The following is a 22,126-nucleotide window of genomic DNA, read 5'->3' on the forward strand; positions in this document are numbered from 1 at the left end:
TGCCTATTAGAACTCTCTCACTTACATTTTGGAAGAAAAAGATAAGGCTATTAAAATGAGTTGTTCATAGTTACATGACTCGTTAATGTCAGTCCTTGGAGAGGAGTAAACTAGAATGTGCAGACACCATATCGTTCTTTGAAGAATAGAAAAAAAAGTGTGTATATCACTTCGATCCAAATAGCAATGTGCCTCTCGTTTCTTCTCGTTTACTTAACTGGAAAATTATATTTCCTTATCTTTCACTTACCAAGTATCCTTGCTTCTTTCCTTGGCTTCACAGGTCAAGGCTGGGTGGTATTTAGGTGAAATTTATATTTCACGTTTGAATATAATGTGTGTTCACTCTTTGCTAGCTCTTAGCTTTCAGTGCTATGAAGGGTACATGAAAGGTATATCCCTAGTAATTATTTTCTGACTTTTACTCACACATTAATGTTTTGAGTTTATTCAAATACGATTGCTATTTTTGTACTACACATTAGAAATGACACTAGGGTCATGATGAAGCTTCTTCTATTGTCACAAGCATAAGGTAAAATCAACTGAATGGTTACTAGCAGAGGATTCCAAACTAGGATAGAAGCGTGGCAGAAGTCTCAGCTGTAAACATGAGAAAACTTAAGTGCTTTATATTATGCACAACTGTGACCTACAAAATAGCAGGACATCTATAAATTCAGCCCAGTGAAAATTTGTAAACTTATTTTAAACATTATGGGAGATTTTGTGGTCATTATTGCAAATATATATTAGTATATTTTTTAATTAATTAATTTATTTTTACACTCCAGATTTTATTCCCCTCCTGATACAGCAGTCCACCCTGAGGGTTCCACATTCCATACTTCCTCCCTGCCTCTCGCACTCAATCACCCCCTCCCATCTCCACAAGGATGTCCCCACCCACTACACTGACCTCTAAACTTCCTGGTGCCTCCAGTCTCTTGAGGGTTAGGTGCATCTTCTCTGACTGAACCCAGACCTGGGAGTCCTCTGCTGTATAAGTGTTGGAGGCCTCATCTCAGCTGGTGTACACTGCCTGGTTGGTGATGCAGTATCTAAGAAATCTAATGGTCTTAAAACATTTTCTTCAAAATTTCTCTTACTATTTATTTATTTTAATTGAAAAAAATCATACAATATATTCTGATCATGCTTTTCCTCTCCTCCAAATCCTTTACAACTTCCCACTCACCCAAACCCATGCTCCCTTCATTTCTCTCTTTTTGTAAAAGCAAAAAAAAAAAATAAAATTCAAAATGAACCAAACAAATAAAACAAGAAACACATACACACACACACACACACACACACACACACACACACACACACGGGGGGGGGGCAGGAGAGAGAGAGAGACAGAGACAGAGAGACAGAGAGACAGAGACAGAGAGACAGAGACAGAGAGACAGAGACAGAGAGACAGAGACAGAGAGACAGAGGGATCCGAGGTGAATGGCCCTGGAATATAATAATATAATGCCATAGGTTGTTCTCTATCACTGAAAGGCCTGCACACAGGTGTGTATGTAGCCTCTACCCATGTGAATATAGATATTACCCACAGTTTCATCTGTTGTACACACACACACACACACACACACACACACACACACACACACTTTAAGGTATAAGACTTGATGTTTTGTGGTTGTATGTATATATAAGAATATGTGAAGACCAACTGTGACTTCACACTCAAAGGATGTATAAGGTCAAAAACACTGCGGATAAAGTAAAATGACCACTCAAATCTCTAAAATAAAGCATATCACACAAACCTGGCTGAAAGCATGAATCATACATCACCCATAATTTACTGGACCATTTAGTTACCTTACTCAAATTCAGGATTTTTGCCCCAATGATTCCAATTCAGGTATACTCTATAACAATATATTAATTTTAACTGGCTAAAAACTGCATACCAATAAGTATGACAAAAAGTGGTAAAAGTCAGATGCAATCTGTCAAGGCGATATGCCTCGTACTACCATATATATATGTATATATATATATATATATATATTAATTGGTATACAAAGTCTGTAAATAATTCTCATACTCCCAAATACTTTTTGATAAGTAAAATAAAACAGAGTACTGAAGTAGGGTAGATTTATGATTTTGTGCACATTTTGCTGTGATACTAAAATTAAACACCACCATGAATTTGCATAAATAAATAGCATATGAGCAAAGAAAAATATGTTGATGGAATTATGCAAGTCAAACATTACTCATATTATTAACAACTTTGTCAGTGCTATTACTCTTTCCTGTATTTGTGTCTTTTACCATAATCATTCTATTAATTCAAAATATAATTTGATTCTCTATCATAGACTGCAGAGTTTCTAGCTGGTTGGTTCCACCTTTCTTCTAGGTATCATGCAGAATTCTTTGCAGCACTATGGACACTACATCATAAAGTTAAAGACTCTAAGTTACTGACAGCAGGACTCCTTCATATCCAGCGAGTTGTTGTCTTTGGCAACACTGAGTTCACGGAGTCTAGGAATTATCCTGGGTTATATGGAATGTCCATGTCTCCTTTGGCCAAAACCTTGATGATTGTAACCTGTTCCCAGAGTGGATGCTTTATTTCTTTTTGGGAAATATCTAGTTAGGCTTCTCTCCCAGGCATTTGACAGATTTTCATATATAATTATGTATTTCATATACAATTATATATAAATATATACAGTACATATTTATATAAATTTTTAACATATTGAATTTTCAAACAACCACTCAAATGCCCCTTAGTTTTATATCTCCCTTTTAATTTACCCTTTCCTTGTATCCCACATTTGATGCACCAATTCTAGCCACCCCCATCCATCCATAACTGTGTATTCTACTTCTCTTTCTTAAGGACAAGTATCCTTTCCTCCAGTCATTTACTCTATGCCAAACTACTGCCATTATAGGAATAGCAAATAGCTTATATCTACATATAAACAAATAAATGTCATATTGGGTTTTGGGTTTGGTTTACCTCACTCAGGATATTTTTTCCTAATTGCATCCATTTTTTTCTGTGTATTTCATGATATTTTTAAACAGTGAAGTAGTGTATTATGTAAACACACCATTTTTTTATCCATTCTTCCACTGATAGCCTTGTACACTGTTAACAGTTTCCAATAATAGGGAGAAATTGCAACAGCAATGAATATGGTCGAGGAAGTGTCCCTGCCGTAGGATGTAAAGTCATTTGGTTATACAGCTGAGAGCAATACAGCTAGATATCAAGGTAGGTCATTTCCCAGGTTCCTGAGGAACTTTCACACCAATGTGCATAGCAGCTGTACAGGTTTGGTTCATCAGCCGTGGATGGGAGATTCCTTTTCTATATCCTCACCAGAATGAGCTGTCTTGTGTTATATTATTCTCAGGCATCCTGACAATTATAAAATAATATCTCAAGTAGTTATGATTTTCATTTCCTTAATGAAGGAAGGTGTTGAACATTTCTTTAAGTACTTGACAGCCATTTGGGTTTCCTCTTTTTGGATTCTCTGTTTAGAATGACAGCCCAATTTTAATTGGGTTCATGTTCAGTTTTCTTGTTTTTTTTAATATGATTTAGTTATTATCCCTCTATCAGATTTGAAGTTAGTAAAACTCCTTTCCCATTCAGAAGCCTGCTGCTTTCTTCGAATGATGGTGCTGGTGCCTTTACTATACAGAAGCTTTTCAGTTTCATGAGATCCCATTTCTTAGTCATTGTTCTCAGTGACTGTACAATTGATATTCTGTTTACAAAAACCTTTCAGTTCATGACTATTTCTTACATTCTTTTTTATTATATCCAATGCATCTGGCCTAATATTGAGATTTATTTTTTTTATACAGAGTTGAGTTTTGAACAGAGCTACATTATAAATGCATTTGCATTTTTCTACTCATAGCTGTTAAGTTTGACCATCACCATGATTGATGCAATTGAACAAAGATTATTTGGTAGAAAAAAGTTTATTTGGACTTATGGGACCAGAGGAATAAAAGTATGTCATCACTCTGACTCATGTCCTCAAACAATAAGCATGCATGTGGAATGAGCAGGAAGTGGCAGCTTACATGTTCAATCACAAAAATAGAAGCGGAGAGAAGAAACCAAATGAGTGGTGAAGCTTTAAACTCTCAAAATCTGCCTCTAATAAGTAATTCCTCCAGGGAACCTACCTCATTAGACCTCCCTAAAGAGTGCCACCAGCTCTGAAATCAAGTGTTCATGTGCTCTAGATGCCTGAACTGCCACAGTCCTCTTTAGAGGACTATGCCTCTGCCTATAAGCAGCAATGCATTCATTATTTTCTGTTGTATTTCAGGCAAACATATCTTATGTTGGGGTCCTTAGTCAATTTGGAGTTGAGGTTTTGTTGTTGTCATTTTTTACTTTGTTTGTTTGTTTCTTTGTTTAGCAAGATGAGAGGAAAGGAGCTAGTTTCATTGTTTCCTACATTTTGAAATTCAGTTTAACAGTCAGCATTTGTTACATATTTTCCATTTTTCCCCATGTTTATGTTTGGTGTGTTTGCCAAAAATCAGGTAAATTCAGTTAGTTGGGATCATACCTGGATCCTCAAGTCTACTCAATGGAGTAATATTTCTCTCTTTGTCTAATAGCGGGTTTTATTACTATGGTTTTATAATGTAATTTCAAATTGGGCAATGTGATACCTCTTTCTATGTCAATATTGCTTAGGTTAGCACCATCAGGTTTTGAATGAAATTAAAACTCAAAGCTTCAGTTTGAAGGTATGTTCTGGATGTTGGCCAAAGGTAATCTGTTCCTAGGAAATACACGAGAGCAAAGTACAGGTGCAATGTTTACATTCTTCTGCCTAAGGAAGATCTCTCCACACAGTGACCAACTACAGAGAACTGTGTATGGGCTAAGAGCTACACACCTAGCAGGACAACACTGGCCTTTCGCTTGAAGGTTCAAGGGGAAGAAAAAAAAGCGTAGGCTTTTACTGAGCCAAGTGCTTCTGTAATAAGTCTTATCTCTCAGGGCAATTTTAGGTATTTGGTAGTCTCTCAGCAATGTACTTCACTGCCCTAGGGCAGGGTGGATCTGACCTGGACACTGAGCTTATAAATATGTATTTTATAAAATTCAAAATTAATTCCTGAGTGTGTACAATATCTCAAAGTTATATAAAATTCGTTGGATATTAGTCTAGAGACATCTAGATTCATATATTAATACATAGGGAATATAAAGAAGTGGTGGGCTTCCTTAGCTAAATAACACTATGTATTTTCATGCTCTCCTATGACACTTGGCATCCATCAAACCATGGTAAATTATTTATACAATCCTTCAGGTATGCCAATTCTATCAAAATTTTAATGAGAAGGGCAATTCATATATGGAGGTTAAAAATAATACAGTAACATTTGCTTATTAAAATTACCATAAAATCTTGGAAATGTTTTATAATAATTATGCCATAGGGAAATTTGACTTCCATACGAATCACTGCTTTCTGCACCATGACTTAACTATAAACAAGTTTGAAAAGATAACACCAAGGCTCTATAACACAGAGTGAACTGCATGTTGAAAAGTGGGTTCATGTGATCCTTCCACAGAGAAAGCATAAAAGAATGTTAACATTTATCATATTAACTAGAAACCTTTCACTTGTTATGTTTAAATACCCATCAGAATAGAAAGTATCTTATCATATATAATCTAAAAATAATAATTTCTCTCATCTTTGAGTAGAAAAATAAAAAGAAAATTACAATAGAACATCAGTTAATCTTAAAAGTTTCCGTTAAATTTAAATTAAATTAAAGTGGCTAAAACTTGAGTTAGCAATATGATTGCATTTTGGATTATATATAATGAAGGTCATATTTCGAAAGTAATAATAATTTCTTACTTTATTTTTCAATATTGTCCTTCATGTTTTGAGATATAGCATAATTGCATCGTTTACACTTTCTTCTCCTCCTTTCAAAGTTTAAAACATATCTAGTTGCTACAGTAACCTTCCATACCTCAGGTTTCAGAGAGCATTTTAGAAAAGGTTGCTGAAAGATTGAAATGCCCAGAGACTGTCGGAGATTACTGTGCTAGTATGTCTCTAGGCAGGGTCAGAGCCACCCACCTGGATGCCAAAACATGAGCTGAAGGAGTACATTATATTGTTGAAGACAAATTTGGAAAACATAAAGAAACAATTCAGAATTTAAAATAAAATTAAATTTATAACACTAACTTCTTAGATCTAATTCTAGCAAGAAAATGTGACAAGTTATGCATCATAATTTTAATATTGTTATTATAAAGTTAGTTGAAGTGTTTTTAACTTAATTTCTCCAACCTACTTATTTATACTATCACCAAAACATGTCAGAAAATACAGATTTTTCTTTTTTGAAAAGGAGTAGTATAAAACCTGAAAATGAACAAAACAAGATGTAGACAAGGCAAAGGTCCTCAGAGACATACCCAATCCCAGTCTTAGAAGTCACACAAAAATATCAAGTAAACAACCATAATATCTAGGCAGACCCATTCAGGCTATGTGCTTGCCATTTCAATCTCTGAGCTCTCGTGAGCCCCGCTTCATGTATTCAATGGACCATGATCTTCTGGTTTTCCCCCATTCCCTGTAATGTCTACATTCTTTTCTTTTCTCTTCATTGGGGTTCCCATTTCTTCCAGGGCAGGGACCCAGATAAAGATGTCCAAAAAGCATGGGATTATTTTGTGTCCTGTGGAATGTACCTCATGTTAAACAAACAGGGTAGCCATTTCCACAAAATTCTGTGCCCTTTCCCCAGCAAATCTTGTAGTGCAGGGTAGGTTGTAGGTCTAGGGTCAACCAGATCCCAGAGGCCAGCATTTAGCATTTGAATACATAGTGGTACCAGACCAACACCCTACCTTTTATGACCAACTATTCTTATGTTAAAAAATTGTTTTTCATCTTTTAATTATTCTGTAATTCTCTTGTCCTTTATTGCCAGTTCAGATGTGGCAAGATTTAAAATATAGTATGATCAGCACACTATTTTATCAGTCATTGGAAACATTTTTATAATTTATCTGATTGATATTGCTCATACCTTTAAGTAATTGTGGGAATTACGATGACTGATAAATTAATAAAAACAGGTACATTTTGTTTAGTAAAGGAAATATTTCTTGACAAAATATAAATCAATCATTTAATTAATGATTTCATTAATTCTGTGACTTGTTGGAAGAATCAGTCATATCCCCTTGGAAATATACAAAATGGAAAAGTAAGAAATTGCCTCTGGCTGGGATAAAATAAGGCACGTTTTTCATTCTTTCTCACCTCAAGGGAATTAAAAGGTAGATTTCTAGGCTGAGCGTAGTGACTTTGTCAAACCATCAGAGACTCCAGTCCTTCCTTCTATCGGATTCATCATTTTCAGTCTGTGCTATATATGCAAAAGGTTAAATAGTAGATAATGGAGCTGCAAACTTTGATCCCGGAGGTCAAGTGGTTGTGAATAGAGGACAGATAAAAGGAAGATGAAGTTTAAAGGGGAATTTTCTAGTTAGTAGCTGACTCAGCCACTCTCCAGGGACTTCCTGGAAATCACCTTCAAATGTATTTTTTCCTTACTTTTCTTTAGTCGTGTATGGTATAAAGGTACGTTAAACATGAAACAATTTTGCTATGTCTATACAGTGACATTTTATACAAAGTCAAGAGTTGGCACCTAGAAAGGGAAAAAAGAATGAATAATGGCTTAGGTAACTAAGATTGCACATGAAAACAAAGATTGATAGACTGAAATATCCAGGTATAGAACTACTCCCTCTTTAGCAGGTTTTTGGAAAAAAATGTTTCATGAAGGCATGCTGCTTAGAAGTACACAAATATAGCAAAAGATACAAATTCCATTCTAAGACAACTTTAGTTGATTTCTTTTTGCAAAATTAGCATTCGGTGGCATAGAAAAATGGCACATTTAATATCTGTCAATGCATCTGTAAGTAGAGGTAACCATAAAATCATGACATTATAATGAGATCATGTAATAAGCTCAAAAATCTCACTTTTGTGTGCTTTGATGACAGGCCTTAATTTTATGCTATTTTTCAATTATAGAAGACTTTTAACAATTCACATAATAATATGTTATATGCTATTCACAGAGAGTTCACTGAACCTAGAAAATGCCTCAGGTTAGCATCTCCTTATATTCTACATCAGCTTTTAATGGTAGGGAGTCTAGCATACATTTTTATTTTTTTACTTCATGTTTGTTCTCTACTCATATTTGTCAACAACTATGTGTTGAAGAATTTAGAGTTAAAGAATGCTATGTATAACCTCTATGAATTATTAATATCTACTTCAGCTATATTCTAGGTCCATTGGATATTCAAAACTTTCTAATTGAATATCTTTCATAAAGACTTTAAATAACTTTTTCACATACTGATCCATTGATTAATCATCATTTTTATCATTGTTATAATACACTTAAAATGGAAAAGTACTTATTATCCGAGATCTATTGTTACAATATTTATTACCCAAATAGATGTATCCTCTGTTTTTTTGTGGAGTGGGAACAAGATGGGATGGCTGTAGGATGAGCACATCTTCCCCATTGCTTAGCCCTCACTCATTCATCTACTTGGCTATTTTTTATGTCAGATGATTAATACGATAGAGATAATGACGAACAAGGGGGAAAAGTATCTTCCTCTTTGAAGCTTAGGTTTTAGCCGTGTGAAGAAAAAAGTACAATCAAATATGAGGCAAAAAATACTTTTGTTAATGAGCACAGATGTGATAAAATAATCCAAATTACCCTGGAGTTTTGGTGGAGTCCAGATGAAGGTCTCATTGTATGTTAGCATCTAACTCAAAAGACGCTGCATTTATGGGCTGTAAGGAGGTCTGTGTCAGAAACAGAAAAAGAACACACGAAGCTAGGAAGCTATTCTAAGGTTTGTGTTCACAAAACCAGGGTCAAACCTGTTTGTCAAGATAGCAGTAAGGAAAGAAATCTAGTATAAGGTGAATACATAATGCTTGTCTACATGTGCAACTGTTCTATATGAAAATTAACATTGATAATGACTATTTTCATATTTAGTAAATGTGTCTCCCTCCCCACTTCCACCCTATGCACAGCTTTCAGCAATGGTTGTGCATTTGTTGCATGACAACATGGGGCTCTCTTTTATAGGTATATTTTGTAAATATAGGAGGCAGAACTTAGCTGCATTAGACTGAAGTTTTCAGTGAAAGTAAAAGTGACCAGGGTCTCAAGACAAACAGGTTCAAAATGTTGGTCACTATAAAAACAAAGATGCAATGAAGTCGAAGAAACTTGTGCCTTTATGTAATGTAAAACTTAGTAAATGAGGGAAAATTTGTGAGCTATGACACTAAGGGAGAGGATCATGGAGTCTTGAACACAAATCCCCAGAGGAATATAGTTGTGTGTCACATCTTTTTAGTATGTTTTCTGATAGATCATTATTCTTGAGCTATGGTCTCCTATCTACGCTATTTATTGACAAGCTGATTGATGTTAACTCCTAGTAGATAGGAACAATGGGATTGTTTTTTGATACTATTGTCTTTTAAACAGAATATAAGAATACTGCCCAAGAACAGAGGGAGAATTCAAACTCTATGTTTTTTTACTGATGAATTATATAACAGAAAAAAAGTGAAATTTCATCTTAACGTGTATTACTGAAGCTGTTGGATCCTGTATACTTCTGTTTGCCCAAGAGAGTTTAAATTTTGAGAAAGTGAAATGATCATATTTTTCTTATCTGAAGGTTATTTGTTACCAAGGAAACAAGAAGGAGGTTCAAAGCTGATGCTGCAGGTCCATGTTCAATGACCACCAAGCCTATAATGCTTTACTACCTGACTAACACATTGACAGAAATGATGGCTATACAATAGGTGGAAGGGCTTGATAGTGTTGCTTGAGTAAACATTTTGCATCCTTGCCAAACAGTGGTAGTTTCTAGAGAGAGTGTGTCTTCCCAAACACGTAGAAATGCCACGGCAATTTTGAAATGCTAGAATCGATTCAGCAGTGATGCATGGCTCTACAAAACAGAAAGTGAGATGGAAATGGCTTCAAAAATATTTTCTTGCCAGAAAAGTAAAAAAAAAATTCTTAGTATTTTTCTATTCCTATACAAGCAAATCTCATTTTGTTCCATTTAATATTTTATCACAAAAAGATTAATTTCAACTTTACCATAAATTCAGTAGTACTCTTAAGAAAATATTGTAGAAGTTATGAGTAGTTCTTCCTCATAGACTCATGATCACAGAAATAAGATTCAAAAGCTTACAAATATCCCGGCCATATAGCTAGACACCTCTCTGAGCAGATCATCACTTAAATTAATCCATTTGTTCTAATCTATATTCTGCCATGTGGCTGTTTTCCAGTGCTCAGTTATCATGAGTTCATCTTGTGAGATCTTCCCTTGCAAATCTAAATAGCCTATTCCTCTCCCAGACGCCCCTCCTTATATTCAACCCTTTCCTATAGGTAATAGGTTTGTTTAATTGGCGAATGATGCAGCCATACAATACACAAGCTAATCTCTCTACAATGATATATAAGTGTAGTTTCTTCTTGATCTATGGATCACTTGTGAAAGAGTTACACTTATTTATTTTTCATTGAGATGTGATGATGACACAGTGAAAAGTGAAATTAAGGAAGGAAAAAGAAAACCAATTGATGCTGATGCGATAAATAGCGATTTAATGTTACAAGACCTGAATTTCATAGAATCACTTTCGCTGGATTGGTTTTATTGGTCCTGCCAAGACTTCCCCCAGTGACCCTGATTGTTGGGGGAAAGGCGGTAATGGGGGGAGGATGGGGAGGGGAACACCCATATAGAAGGGGAAGGGGAGGGGTTAGGGGGATGTTGGCCTGGAAACCGGGAAAGGGAATAACAATCGAAATGTAAATAAGAAATACCCAATTTAATAAAGATGGAGGGGGAAAAAAGGAAGATTGGAGAAGTCTATGAAAGTGGCATGACCACTTCTGGCAAACAGCTACATGCTTGCCTTCAGCATTTATCAAAAATACAAAGTTGGTAGTTTTCTTATTACCAGGAAGCATTGCAGATAAATGATGAAAGATTTATAACACTGAGATATAAGTTTATGGTGCTTGCATAATCGTAGAAAACAAAAAAATTAAATATAACTTCTGCAATCATGTGCTATATACTGAGAAAACTATCTGTTGGCCACTTAGTAGAGCTCAGGTAAAGTATTACTTTGATCAAGTTAAAACATGCAAAACTTCATTAAATATGTCATGAAAAATGAGCACTGTAAATAAAGGCTAGAATCACAGAGAAAAGCATGGGTACAAGAGCTAGTCCTAAAGCATTCCACTGTATTTACAAGTTAGAGGTGTATTGATTGGCCGTAGAAGGTGTTAAACAGTAGACAATGAGTGCATAATTGTTAGACTGCGGACTATTTCCTATCTCAGGATTCAGACCAATTGTCCCTGCTGTCATATTCCCAAGAACAAAGTCACGTGGCACCCACTCACATCTGTTAGAAAGCCCAACCCCTGTACCTTGCAATTTCAAGGCCAATTTAAAGTCCCCCCTCCCATTACCTGTGTCCTTGGCACAAAGGATAGAACAAACTAAGTCATATGGTGTGGACCTTCTTTGTAGCCTGAGAACTAAGAGATTAATAGAATATTTTGTTTGTTTGTTTCCTGGGAAAAATGAATGGTCTACTTCTCCTTTCTAAAACCTACCCTTACAGTGTTATACATGAAAACTGCCTTCTACTCATATGCCTAATGACGCTGTTGTCCAGGTTGAAAGGAAAACAGTCTTCTTTGGGAAACCACTCTGTTGTCCTGTATGTCTCTACTAACTGCCCCTCTACCTCAAGATTTAATTGTGCCCCAATCCCCTGATGGGTCCCAAGATCTACTTACAAATTTCATTCTGAAAAATAATTTCATATTATCTTCTTTCCCAAGTCAACCTGCAATCAATCTATTCTGTGTTTCCCTCATAACAATCATTATGAAAAAGTTTGTGAGTAATAATTCATGTACCATCTGGCATACAGACCATATATCTAGAGCAAGAATCCAGAGTATAGTCTATATACTCTTCGTAAAGTTGAAAGATTTGAAACAAAATCCAGAATGTAGTTTAGAAAAAAAGTGGGATATGTACTAGCCTTACAAGCCCGAGAAGATATATTTAAATAATAATACATGATACAATTTTTTATCAGTGAGGAGAGAAAGAAACTGCACCAGAATGCCATGCTCCACAATAGCCTTGCTTTTGCTGCATCAAATCAGGTCAACCCGGATTTTGTGGCTTTGGTACCATAAAAATTTTAATGCTTGCCATTTTATGAAGCAGAACTGGAGATTTTTACTAAAGGTACTTTAATATACATTTAAGCATGAAGGCAATGAAAAGCAGAAATGCTCAAAAGAAGGTAAGACACGCTCAAGAGTATGCGTATAGATTTCTTTAAAGAGAAGATGGACCTGAAGATCTTTTTTTTTTTAATCGTCATATGGAACATTTGTGGGTTTGAAGCTCTAAGAAACACAAATGGAATCACTGTGTGTTTACTGAGTGAAAACTGGCAGCATTATAATCAAGTTAGACATCTAGCTCACAGCTGTATAAAGATGTAGGGCATCTTTAATGTAAACAATATTCTTTGAGGTTCTCAGGTAATGATGAAGACAAAAGGTTGTTTTCTCAATGTCATATATGCTCATACACATAGGTTCTGATCCTGATTCATTGTTGCTTAAAGATGAAATATCTATGAAAGAATATTAACTCAATTTTGTCATACTGTTAAGGAAATGCTATCAATTAGTCTATTTCTCTTGCTTATTACTTAAGACGTTTCCTCCTCTTTCTCTCATAATTTTCTATCTATTCTTCCTTAGAAGAATGCATGTTTATTGATCTGAGTAAGCTAATGCAGTACTGACCAATATATAAAGGCTCCTTTTCTAACCATTGCCCTTTTCCTGGCCTACCATAAAAACAATGTGAAATGATTCTAAAACCAATCATGTATTATGTGATCACTCAGGATGGACAAAACATTTTATTATGTTACTTTTTATGTGGGTAGGTATGATATACATATAAAATATTTATACTTTGTTTTATTAATAACAAATTTTAACTTTCTCTGTATTATGGTGAGGTAATTCTATTTTTCCTGTAGTTTCTCTTTTCACAAATTAATATTGCCCATTATTATCATCCTTCACCATCTTGTATATATCCCATCCCACTTATTTCTTAAACTTGTTTGCATATGATTTAGAAATATAGTTGTCTTCTTATATAACCTTCACCTGCACAGACAGTTTAGATTGCTTTCGGTTGTTTATGAAAGATTTATTTCGGTATGATGGATCTCTCTCTCCCTCTCTCTCTCCCTCTCTCTCTCTCTCTCTCTCTCTCTCTCTCTCTCTCTGTGTGTGTGTGTGTGTGTGTATGTATGTGTGTGTGCATTTATGATGTGCCTAGGTATATTGTTTACAACTGGAGTTATAGGCTGAAAGCTATTCAGTGTTACTACTGGAAACCAAACCCAGGTTCTTTGAAAATGCAAAAAGTGTTCTTTACTACAGAGACACTTCTCCAGGCTGCAGATTTTTGAAGTCTAAGCTCCATTAGTTCCTGGGCAATCTTTTGCAGAATACATCATAGAATTCTCACAGGTGCCATAGTGTCAACTAAACTGCCTAGCCATCGATTCCAATTCACATCTGCCTTTGCATCTCTGGATCTTTCCTAACTAGCTGATAGGAGGCTAGTTTTCTTCACATGTCACTGTCATGTTCTCTGACTCGGCTACAAAAAGCCATTGTTAGGAAGCCTTTTTATCCTTTCTGTTGACTCTTGCTTTGTAGACAAAACCAAAAAGCTTCGTTTAACAATCAATTTTTTCACTGATACTTAAGAGCTCATTGTTTTAAATTTTTTCACATGAAAGCATAAGCATAGAAAATTTGTTTTTATTTTGTATTCCAAAATATACAGTAAGTGAGACTAGATAATATTTCTGAAGGCCTGTCTTTCTATCCATTTGATGAAAAATTCACTGTCTGTCTGATTGAACTAAGTTAATATTCACTGCAAGATCATAAGCCAGAAATGTTCTGATAAAGGTTAAAAGGTTGTTTCTCAGTCACTAACACTCAGAATTGACTCTAAACTAAAAGAAACACTGCTCTGCTAGGAGTAATCTACCACCAACACTTTCAGTTCCTGGTGAATGAAAAAAAAATACTGAAGCATGATTTGACATCCAACTCTATGGTTCACACTCCACTTCCTTCATGGTCAGAATGTTGATAGGAATTTTCAGACAATACTATGGCTGGCGTGCTTTTCTAGAGACAGTACAAATGACTTGGAGCCGAATTGAGCACAAGGCAGAGAATCGGTCCTCTCTGAGCCCATGACAGGTGAAAGGAAGCCAAGTCTTTATACTCTCAGTCAAGAAAGATGTGATTGCAATATCAACACCTACAGGCAACAGTGGCCCTTGATATCAATATTCCAATTATTTCTCACAGTGCTAAACCAAAGCAGGCCTTTTGCTTCAGAATAAAGTTTCAGGCTAAAAACCTCATCTCTTTGTTTCTTGTTTAATAACTGACAGAAACACATTACACACACACACACACACACACACACACACACACACACACACACACACACACAAACACACACACACAGCCATGATACTTCAACAAGTTTTAGGGAATTTATTCATGACAAAGACAATTCGGATTTCTATTGTTTTACATAGTTGGCTGAATGGCTTGTCTTTACTGTGTAGCCCACTCCCTCAACCAGAATATCGTTGTTTCCTGTTTCGATAAGCTGATGATATCCTCTCTTCTCCAGTGTCAAATGCTGTAGCACTGTTTATTACATCCTTAATGATATTTCTCTGCAGGAGTTCGTGTACATCATATGTATCAGAAAAATTATTCTCCCATCAAATATTTCAGTTAATCAAGGTTCACTGAAGGAACAGAACAAAATGGATGCACATTCTGTATGGTATATGTACCATATTGTTATTATTATTGTTACTTCTCCGTATTATTAATGTGTTATGTGTACAATATATGTTTATGTTTAATAGATAGTAATATATATGTATATATGTATGTGTGTGTATTATATGGATATGGCATTGTCATAAGTAAATTCTCTAAACCTTAAAAAAGTATTATGTTTGAGGGTGTGCTTTGTTTGTTTGTTTGTTTGTTTGATGTTGTTGATGTTATGGTCAGTCAAAGAGTTGAACTTTTCTGTCTAACAATTTATTCTGAACATATATATATAAATTATATAGTTTGTTATTAAATATATGGTCATATATAATTATAGAAGGATATTGGATTTCCCTACATGATTGGAAGCTGACTTATCTACTTATGTAACCATTGTAATCTATACATGGGAGAGGTAGATCCCAGGAAATGTTTAGCCCACCAAGTTTTAAACCAACTGACAGACAGAATAAAAAACATAGTATCAGCTCAAATCTGAAGAGCTGGAGGATCTCTGAATTGTCTCTGAGTGCAGCCTAAATTTGGAGTCTAAAGAAGGTGAAGTCTAATGTCCACAAATATTGTAATCAGAAATGTTGACCTGAGTAAGCTCTGGTGGGGCACATCCTCCCAAGGATGTAATGTACCATCCAGAGTCAAGTGCTAAGTACAGCAATTGCAGACTTAATTCCTGAGCAGTCTACAAAACACAGTATGTAATGTGGTCATCAGTATGGACCTGGTTAGTCTGAGTTCATTTCTCTATCCCTGCATCCGAAGAGAGTGGCATCTTCAGTAATAGCAGTATTGTGATCTAGCTATGATGGGCAACCTAGAATGATGGTAGTAAGCTTTGAGGTTTTGGTTCTCCTTGGGTTCCTCTGATAACAACACATAGGGAAGAACCCTGAGATTGGCACTGAATTTTTAATTTAGTAAACCCCTACTATTGCAAAAACACCAATGCTCTGTTGAAGAATAGCTTTTCCTTGCTAAATTTAAGATTTGTTTTTTCTTAAGTACATACACCCATAGAACAGATTGGAGAATAAAAAGAGCAGCTTCTCTTCATTTTAATGCGAATAAATTGCAATCCCCCTCACATTTCTGGTTTTGAGTATCGGAAAAATGGGTGTAGCAGAGTTATAATCAAGCAATCTTGATATGCTTTTACTATCCCAAGGTCATTAGCTGCAAACTGTTCTTTAAATTATCAGATCAGTGTGGAGATATGGCTCAAGAGTTAAGAGCACCAACTGCTCTTTCAGAGGTCCTGAGTTCAATTGCCCGCAACCATATGGTGGCTCACAACCATCTGTAATGGGATCTGATGCCCTCTTCTGGTGTTTCTGACAGCTACAGTGTACTCACAAATAAAATAAGTCTTTTGAAAAAAGGGAGTACTACTGATTAGGTTTTTATTAAATTATCAGATCAAATGAGCTTTAAATTCATTACTCTAAACTTATTTTTCCATTATTCTTTCTGTACCTGATAGTTTTCTTGTGATAGAGAGACTTATCTAAAGAAAAGTTGACATTAAAAAAAAAAACAAATCATATGTAAATGTGAGTTTTATGTCATCAAATTGATAAACTTCTACATATACACACCTTAGGATATAAGAGTTAAGGCCATTTCTCTGGTTCTAGCTTTTTTTAATATATCTTTATTAACTTGAGTATTTCTTATTTACATTTCGATTGTTATTCCCTTTCCCGGTTTCCAGGCCAACATCCCCCAAAGCCCCTCCCCCTCCCCTTCTATATGGGCTTCCCCTCCCCATCCTCCCCCCATTGCCACCCTCCCCCAACAATCACGTTCACTGGGGTTTCAGTCATGGCAGGACCAAGAGCTTTCCCTTCCACTGGTGATCTTACTAGGATATTCATTGCTACCTATGAGGTTGGAGCCCAGGGTCAGTCCATGTATAGTCTTTGGGTAGTGGCTTAGTCCCTGGAAGCTCTGGTTGGTTGGCATTGTTGTTCATATGGGGTCTCGAGCCCCTTCAAGCTCTTCCAGTCCTTTCTCTGATTCCTTCAACGGGGGTCCTGTTCTCAGTTCAGTGGTTTGCTGCTGGCATTCGCCTATGTATTTGCTGTATTCTGGGTGTGTCTCAGGAGAGATCTACATCCTGTTTCTGTCGGCCTGCACTTCTTTGCTTCATCCATCTTATCTAGTTTGGTGGCTGTATATGTATGGGCCACATGTGGGGCAGGCTCTGAATGGGTGTTCCTTCTGCCTCTGTTTTAATCTTTGCCTCCCTATTCCCTCCAAAGGGTATTCTTGTTCCCCTTTTAAAGAAGGAGTGAAGCATTCACATTTTGGTCATCCTTCTTGAGTTTCATGTGTTCTGTGCATCTAGGGTTATTTAAGCATTTGGGCTAATAGCCACTTATCAATGAATGCATACCATGTGTGTTTTTCTGTGATTGGGTTACCTCACTCAGGATGATATTTTCCAGTTCCATCCATTTGCCTATGAATTTCATAAAGTCATTGTTTTTGATTGGCTCTAGCTTTTATTGTTTTATTGTCATTACTAACTTTCTTCCTAGGCCTTTTTTTTTTATCATTTGTACTCACTTCAGCAATGTGGCTGTTATTTGAGAAATTACCTGGAGTTTTAAGTAATTTTTAAAAATGATAGTCAATATGGTGTGTGACTAATGGATTTAGGGAATGGCATGAAATTTAATTTCTTTCAGTCTTTATTATTTTTTTAATTTACTGTGAGGTGATTTGGTAATATAATCACAACGCTATTTGATCATCCAAGTTCTTTCTAAGCCCCATTACTGTCCTTGATCCATAGAAGCATTGTTCTTGATAATTTGTGAATGCTATTTATAAAGTTAAATATAATGTAAATGCTAGAAAACATGTGTTAAAGCATATTAACCTGTACAGGAAAAAGATATTTCTAAACGTCCAATCTTGACAGGTATACATTATCTACAGACAAATGTCAGATATGTGGTAATTCTCGATGGTAATTATTTTAAAAGACCAAGGACTTGAACATTTTTTTAAGAAAAATTTGTCACACTAAGCTGAAATTTTATAGATGATGAACAGATACGAAATAGTGTAGGGCAGATCATTTAAAATTGTCACAGGTAAAAGAGACAAAATAGGTGACTTTTCTACTTTTGTTGACTGTTGCTGTAATAAAATGTGCAAGTGAAAGCTAGTTAGAAAGCAAATTACATTTGTTTTAGTTCACCATTCCTGTTTATTGTCCAGAACTGTGGGGAAGTCAAGGCAGTCAGAACATCAAGAAGACAATGGCATCCACAGACAAGAGAATGCACAAAGTTTTTGCTTGACTCATGTTCCCCGCGTTCATACATCCAGGACACACACCCAGACAACAGTGCCACCAATTTTATAGGTTGTCTTCTTACATCAATTAGCATAATTGCATTCAAGACAATCCTCTGAGGTCCTGCCCACAGGCCAACATAATCTTTCCAATTCCCCGCTGAAATTCTCTTCCCAGGTGATTCCATTGAAGATTGTGTCAAATTGAAAATTAAAATTGGACTCACCTAACGTCTAAAGGAAGGTTGTATTGGACTATAAAGGGTGAAAAATTGACGCGGAGAGAAGTTGAGTCAAGATATATGTAACTACATATTGCAAGCATTGTTCAGACACTTGTATGTGTAGCAGTGCAGGAAATGGCTTCATATGGAGTTCAAGAAACTTATACAGGGAAAATAAACAATATGGACACTGAAAAATAAAATCTATTAAAGTAGTTTTACAAATTAGAAGTCAAGTGGCTACGCCCACTGAATTTCAGAGTTCTCTCTATCAACTCGGTCAATTGTCACTATGTTTGTCAATTAAGTTTAGGCAAAATAAACTCTTCAAAAAGGAAAGAGAAAACCACTCCCCCTGCAAGGTCTACTCTGAGAAAGAACATATAATGTCAGGAAAAAAATGAATGACTCAAGTGCTGACCTTTTTCTATGTGTATTAATATTTCTTAGAGATAATTCAGGGAAAGGGAAAATAGTTTTATTCAATCACAATAGAGCCGAGCTTTTGAAATTCAGTCTTTGTTCTTCACAATGTGCATTCATGTACAGAGTTCTCTCATGAGCCTGCAAGCAGAAGAAAATCTTGGTGTACCCAAGTTTCTTTTAACTGATGGCCTTTTCTCCTCTGTCCCATTCCTGATTGAAACTGACAATTCTCACTGAGGGGGAAGATAGACTACACATAAACACTAAGCAAATAACGCACACTTGACTGAGGAAAAAGTAACATAAGGAGCATCATTGTTCATCCCTAGAGAAGTTTTTATCTGACCTATTGACAAGATAAATAGGAATTAGTTTTTAAATACTTAGTCTGGCATTATAAGTGATATACAAGATTGGAAACAAAGATCCATCACATATTTATGAAAATATGATTAATTGTTGAGACATAGAGACATGTGAAACACCAAGAGGGGAAAACCTTTAGAACACTGTAAGTGTCCAAGGTAACCACATTATTGGTGCTAGAGAACAGATTTGCCTCTTGCCTAGAACTTAAGCACTAGGCATAAGTGACTTGTGTCAGGTGTGCTTGAGAGCCAGGTTTTGCTGTTGCATGTGTTGATTACTGGTGATGACAAAATTTGCTAACACATTTTTGAAAATAAAATACAAGTGATTTTTATCTAATCTCCTTGTATCCTAAAACTTGATTAATTTCTATACAACACTGTTTGCATTTTTCTGGTAAAAAGGATATTACAATAAAGCTGTTTGAAATTATCTTCAAGGAGAGCAATTTTAGGTGAATAATGCAAGAAAAAATACTAATAATTAGCCAAATGAAATATTTCACCCAATCCACATCTAAAAACCCAGAAAACTAGTAAAACTGCATTTAGGATTAGTGAGAGATGGGGAATAAAGATATAAATTGTAAAAATGTCATTGTTTTTTAAAAATAACATATACTTTTATATTACAAATGAGAATACAATAGTACTGTGTGCTGCAATGATAAATTTGAGAGGAACTGACAAAAATATATTGTTGGTTCCACTCTACTGTGTATGTGGTACCACCAAATGATGCTCTCAACTCAGCTGTCACATGAGAACAGAAACTGAAGTTTCTTAAAGGTAGACCCAGAGAATGATATTGTTTGTTTTCTTGAAATGCACTCTTAGCTACAGCATCTGCAGAAACCACTGTGTGTCTTAAGGTTGTCTCAAACTTGAAAAATCTGTTGCCACAGTCACCCAAGTACTTGTCTATGTGCTGAGACCTGGAAGAATACATCATTAGAATCAGACAGATTGGGTGACAAGAATTACAGCTTATCAATCACGGAGGTACATGGCCTTAGGAAAAGAGCAAATACACTGATTGGGGACAGAGACTGTGGATGGGGACAGAGAGAGAGAGAGAGGGAGAGAGACAGACAGGCAGACACACACACACACACACACACACACACACACACACACACTTACAGATTTTACTTTACTTTTTAATTTTACCCTTGTTTACTTTGTTTTCTATCACATGGAATTTAAGTTCATAGTACAGTCAAAAGCTGTTTAACCAAAAGAAACCCATATAATACATATTTAGACTCCATATAATGCATAAGAAACTTTAGACATCTTAGCTATCTATAGTCACAAGGATCTGTGCTTATAAAATTCAGCTTACCAACCAAAAAAATACCTGATTTATCACTGTCTACAGGTGATTAATTACTTGAAGTAAACATCCACATAAGTAGCTGAGTAGTAGATGTATTCATTAGAATGTTGGAAATATGCTGTGAGCCGAAAATATATGCCAGCAGAAAGAATAGAACCACTAATATAAGCTGAATTAAACAATTAGGATAATATTATAATATATATTAGTGTGTATATGTGTGATATACATATGTTCATATATTATATATAATTAATAAATATATAGACATATAAAATGTTATTAGTATTAAATAAAAGCCATGTGTGTATAGCTAAAATTGCTGTAGCTTTTGCTTAGAAGTATAGAAATTTTGACATGTTTTACAAAGTGTTATGACACTTGTGACTCAAAACCTAAATTGAGCAATCTTAAAAGGCTGAATAGGGAAGGAAATACAGGGAACCTAAGGAAACTAACAAAGTAGTTAGCCTGAAAAGTAGAAAAAGTTGAGGTAGTAAATGGTAACAGAGCTGATAACAAGACCGTCTCTGTGATGAGTCACTTTTTGAGGCAATGAATGGTTGGTTTCTGATATCATAGAAGAATGATGGTTTAGACTTCCCAATAAGCAGGGGCTGAGCTTATATAAACAGACATCATCTTCACATCTGTATCTCCCAGGAGCTGAGCTATTTGAAACAAGAATATCTACTCAACATGGCTGATAGAATGACTATACCTTTCAGAATACAAGATAAAAAGCCATCTATTGGCTAGCACCTGTGACTCTGGTAACAATAAATGTGTGTGTAGCTGATATATTTAGCTTAATATAGCATTCACAAAAGGCTTTAGGAATTGTTTTGAGAGAAGCACAATGATTAATGGAATCGACTTGCCAAGTTATGAAGACAGATTGTAGAAGTCGAAAATGTATTGTTTAGTTAAGCATCAGTTGTCTAAAGAAATGATAATCGTCCCCAAGTAATTGAAACACGAAAATAATGTGCTGTCTTTCACAAGTAAATTTAATTCCATGGCCCACTATCAGTAGGACACACATATAAGCTTATTTTTCTTTGTGATAAGAGCAGGATTTAATAACTTTATGCTACTTCATCAAATCCTTTTCAGGATCAATAGGGCTCATATAATGAGCCCAGATTAATGATTTTATTTGTAAATGGAAAATATTCTCAACATTCTAATTTTAATAATGAATAAGGCATCTATATTTTGATGATACATGTTACTCCCACATATATCAGCTCTTCATTTCTCTGACATCTAATGAAGTCAAACAATTTAATTTCTGACAATATTTGTTTGGTGTTTGTCATATCCCAGAAGTT

Source organism: Rattus norvegicus, chromosome 11 (assembly GCF_036323735.1).
Source record: "Rattus norvegicus strain BN/NHsdMcwi chromosome 11, GRCr8, whole genome shotgun sequence".
In the NCBI taxonomy this organism is placed as follows: Eukaryota; Metazoa; Chordata; class Mammalia; order Rodentia; family Muridae; genus Rattus; species Rattus norvegicus.